Genomic DNA, 5,464 nt, shown 5'->3' on the forward strand with positions numbered 1-5,464 from the left:
GGGACTCTTTTCTTCCTGTTTGGTTGCCTTTTATAGCTATTAGTATGAGGGCTTTTGCCTTTTCTTGTTGTATCTTGTTTTGTCATCGTTGTGTCTCGTCTCTTGTAGGCCTGTGCTTTTTTGAAGGAAGTAGACTTTGAAAGAGCAGAGGTTAGGAAAGGGATCTGGGAGGTATGGTGGGAGAGAAAATGGTAGTCAGAATATTTTTTACAAGAGAAGAACTTATATTCTATTAAAAAAGGAAAATTTAAAAATGACCTTTATATTTCTATTAAAAAAATCATTGTCAGGTGTGGTGGTACATGCATTTCATCCCAGCACTCAGGAGGCAGAGGCAGGCAGTCTCTATGATTTTGAGACCATCCTGTAGCTCCACAGAGTGAGTTCCAATACAGCCAAAGATACACAGAGAAACCCTGTATCAAAAAAACCAAAATACACACATACTCACGTACACATGTACACACGTACACAACTCTGCAGGACTCTCTTTGTCCCACTGAGCCTGCAACCAACAAAAGTGCGCCCTTTTGTCTGCGAGGTCCCTGGCCAGCAAGTGGCCCAGATCCTGTACCAGAAGATGAATTCTTCCGGAGGGGTGAGTGAGTGCCCGACCAGCGGCCGGCCTGACACCCGGAGAAGGGAGCTCAGGCATCCTCTATTCATTCCCCTTAACTTGCTGGTCATTCGGTGGGGGCGTCCCCCTGGCTGCTGCCTTACTCTTCTTATCCCGTCACAGCTTGTCCCAAAGCACTCCTCTCCATCCGCGGGGTCATAGGATCTCCAACTCAGCCTGCTTCGGAGCTGAGGGTCTGGGGACAAAGTGGTGAGAGCAACTGCTGCAGGACTCTCTTTGTCCCACTGAGCCTGCAACCAGAAAGCATGTCCTTTTGTCTGCGAGGTCCCTACCCAGAAAGTGGCCCAGATCCTTTACCAGAAGATCTGTCCTCCCAGAGGGCCTGCACCCATCAATCGTGCCTTTTGGTCTGCGAGGTCTCTGGCCAGCAAGTGGCCTAGATCCTGTACTAGAATATCCGTCCTTCCGGAGGGCATTTGAAGGAAGAGATGGGCAGGCACCAATACAAGAATTCCTCCAAAAATCTGAAAAACAACATGATAACACCAGAATCCAGCGAACATACAACAGGAGGACTTGAACAGAAGACATAGGAGAAATAGACTTTAAATGTAACATTATGAAAGCAATAGAGTCCCGATATTAGGAAATGAAAAACTCCCTTAAAGAAATGGATGGGAAGAATAACAAAAAGTTTGAAGAAATGCATAAATCCCTCAAAGATACCCTAGGAAACCAAGAAAAAGCAATCAAACAGGTAATGGAAACAGTTCAAGACTTGAAAACTGAAATGGAGATAATGAAAAAAAACACAAACCGAGGGACGGCTGAATATGGAAAATCTGGGTAAATATACATTGAATACAGAGACAAGTATAACCAACAAAATAAAAGAGATAGAAGAAAGACTACCAGACACTGAAGATACCATAGAGGAAATAAACTCATTGATCAAAGAAAACAGCAAATCCAACAAATTCTTAACACAAAACATCCAGGAAATCTGGAACACCATGAAAAGACCAAACCTAAAAATAATAGGGGTAGAAGAAGGAGAAGAGAATTACAGCTCAAAGGCCCAGAAAATATATTCAACAAAATTATAAAATAAAACATTCCCAACTTAAAGAAGGATATACCTATGAAGGTATAAGAAGCATACAGAACACCAAATAGACTGGATCAAAAAAGAAATCCCCTCACCATATAATAATCAAAACATAAAACATACAGAATAAAGAAAGAATATTAACAGCTGAAAGGAAAAAGGTCAAGTAACATATAAAGGTAAACCTATCAGAATTATACCTGACTTCTCTATGGAAACCATGAAAGTCAGAAGGTCTTGGATAGATGTGCTGGAGAAACTAAGAGACTATAGATGCAAGCCCAGACTACTATACCCAGCCAAGAGTTCGTTACCATCAATGGAGAAAACAAGGTATTCCAGGATAAAAAAAAATTTAAACAATATGTAGCCACAAACCCAGCCTTACAGAAAGTAATAGAAGAAAAGTCACAACCCAAAGAACCCAACAACACCCACAATAACTTAGACATCTAACAATCCTCCACAAGCAAAACCCAAAGAAGGGAAACACACAAACTCTACCACCAAAAAAAAAAAAAAACTGGAGTTAACAACCACTGGTCATTAATATCACTTAATATCAATGGTCTCAATTCACCTATAAAAAGGCACAGGTTAAGAGAATGGATGCGAAATCAGGATCCAACATTCTGCTGCTTACAAGAAATACACCTCAACCGAAAAGACAGACATTTACTCAGAGAAAAGGGTTGGGAAAAGATTTTTCAATCAAATGGACCTAAGAAACAAGCGGGTGTGGCTATAATACTAATATCTAACAAAACTGACATCAAACTAAAATCAATCAGAAGAGATGAAGATGGACACTTTATACTCATAAGAGGAACAATTCATCAGGATGAAGTCTCAATTTTGAATATCTATGCCCCTAATACAAAAGCACCCACATATGTAAGAGAAACATTACTTGAACTCAAAGCACACTCAAACCGCACACACTAATATTAGGAGACTTCAACGCACCTCTCTCACCAATGGACAGGTCAACCAGACAGAAACCTAACAGAGAAATAAGAGAACTAATGGAGGTAATGAATCAAATGGACATAACAGACATCTATAGAACATTCCACCCAAACAGAAAAGAATATATCTTCTTCTCAGCATCTCATGGAATCTTCTCGAAAATTGATCACATACTCAATAACAAAGTAAACTTCTACAGATACAAAAAATTTGTGTCTTAACGCATCACCATGGAATAAAGTGAGATTTCAACAACAGTTCTATTCCCAGAAAGCCTACAAACTTATGGAAACTGAACAGTCAACTACTGAACCACCCCTGGGTCAGGGAAGAAATAAAGAAATAAATTAAAGTCTTCCTTGAATTCAACAAAAATAAAGACATAACATACCCAAACCTATGTGACACTATGAAAGCAGTGCTAAGAGGAAAGTTTATAGAACTAAGTGCCCACACAAAAAAGAAAAAAAAATGGAGAAAGCTCACATTAGAGACTTAACAGCACAGCTGAAAGCTCTAGAAAAAAAGAATAAGACTCCCCCAGGAGAAGTAGAAGACTGGAAATAATCAAACTGAGGGCTCAAATCAACAAAATAAAAACACAGAAAACAATCCAAAGAATCAATGAAACAAAGAGCTGGTTCTTTGAGAAAATCAACAAGATTGACAAACCCCTATACAAACGAATCAAAAGGCAGAGAGAGAACATGCAAATTAACAAGATCAGAAATGAAAAGGGGGACATAACAACAGACAGTGAGGAAATTCAGAGAATCATTGGGTCTTACTACAAAGGCCTATATGCCACAAAGTTTGTAAATATAAAAGAAATGGACTTGTTTTTACTTCAGTAAAATATACCAAAATTAAATCAAGACCAAGTGAACAATTTAAATAGACCTATACGTTGTGATGAAATAGAAGCTGTCATAAAAAACTTTCCAACCAAAAAAAGCCCATAACCAGATGGTTTTAAAGCAGAATTGTACCAGAAATTCTGAGAAGAGCTGATACCTATACTTTTTAAGGTGTTTCACATAATAGAAACAGAAGAGTCATTGCCAAACTCTTTATGAAGCTACAGTTACCCTGATACCAAAACCACACAAACACTCAACCAAGATAGAGAATTACAGACCAATTTCACTCATGAATATCAATGCAAAAATTCTCAATAAAATACTGGCAAGCTGAATAAAAGAACACATCCAAAAAAATTATACATTACAATCAAGTGGGCTTCATCCCAGAGATGCAGGGCTGGTTCAACATATGAAAATCTATCAATGTAATCCATCATAAAAATAAACTGAAAGAAAAACCATATGATCATTTCATTAGATGATGAAAAAGCATTTGACAAAATTCAACACCCCTTTATGATAAAGGTCTTGGAGAGGTTAAGGATACAAGTATCATATCTAAATATAATAAAAGCAAATACAGCAAACCAACAGCTAATATCAAATTAAATGGAGAGAAACTCAAAGCCATTCCACTAAAATCAGGAACAAGACAAGGCTGTTCACTCTCACCATATCTCTTCAATGTAGTGCTTGAATTTCTAGCAATAGCAATAAGACAACATAAGGAGATCAAGGGGATTCAAATCAGAAAGGAAGAAGTCAAACTTCCGTTATTTGCAGATGATATGATTGTGTATATCAGTGACCCCAAAAGCTCTTCCAAAGAACTCCTACAGCTGACAAATACCTTCAGTGATGTGGCAGGATACAAGATCAACTCCAAAAAAAATCAGTTGCCCTTCTATACACAAAGTATAGAGAAGCAGAGAGGAAATCAGAGAAATTTCACCTTTCGTGATAGCCACAAATAGCATAAAGTATCTTGGGGTTACACTAACCAAGGAAGTGAAAGATCTATTTGACAAGAACTTTAAGTCTTTGAAGAAAGAAATTGAAGAGGACACCAGAAAATGGAAGGATCTCCCATGCTCTTGGATGGGGAGGATCAACATAGTAAAAATGGCAGTTCTACCAAAGGCAATCTATAAATTCAACACAATGTCAATCAAAATCCCAACAAAATTCTTCACAGACCTTGAGAGTACAATAATTAACTTTATATGGAAAAACAAAAAACCCAGGATAGCCAAAACAATCCTATACAATAAAAAAACTTCTGGAGGTATTACCATCCCTGACTTCAAACTCTATTACAGAGCTACAGTAATGAAAACAGCTTGGTATTGGCATAAAAACAGAGACACTGACCAATGGAATCGAATTGAAGACCCGGATATTAACCCACAAACCTATGAACACCTGATTTTTGACAAGGGAGATAAAAGTATACAATGGAAGAAAGAAAGTATCTTCAACAAATGGTGCTGGCATAACTGGATGTCAACCTGTAGAAGAATAAAAGTAGATCCATACCTATCCCCATGCACAAAACTCAAGTCCAAATGGATTAAAGACCTCAATACAAATCTGACCACACTGAACCTGATAGAAGAGAAAGTGGGAAGTAGACTGTAACACATGAGCACAGGAGACCACCTCCTATGTATAACCCTATTAGCACAAACAACAAGAGCAAAAGTGAATAATAGGACCTCGTGAAACTGAGAAGCTTTTGTACAGCAATGGACACTCTCATTAAGACAAAAAGGCAACCTACTGAATGGGAAAAGATTTTCACCAACCCCGCATCAGACAAAGGTGTGATCTCCAAAATATTTAAAGAACTCAAGAAACTTGACATGAAAATTCTAATTAACCCAATTTAAAAATTGGGTACTGAATTGAACAGATAATTCTCATCAGATGAAGTTCAAATGGCCAAAA

The sequence above is a fragment of the Microtus oregoni genome, unplaced genomic scaffold (genome assembly GCF_018167655.1).
Source record: "Microtus oregoni isolate MIOR12 unplaced genomic scaffold, Mior012 000016F_ref0000370, whole genome shotgun sequence".
Taxonomy (NCBI): Eukaryota; Metazoa; Chordata; class Mammalia; order Rodentia; family Cricetidae; genus Microtus; species Microtus oregoni.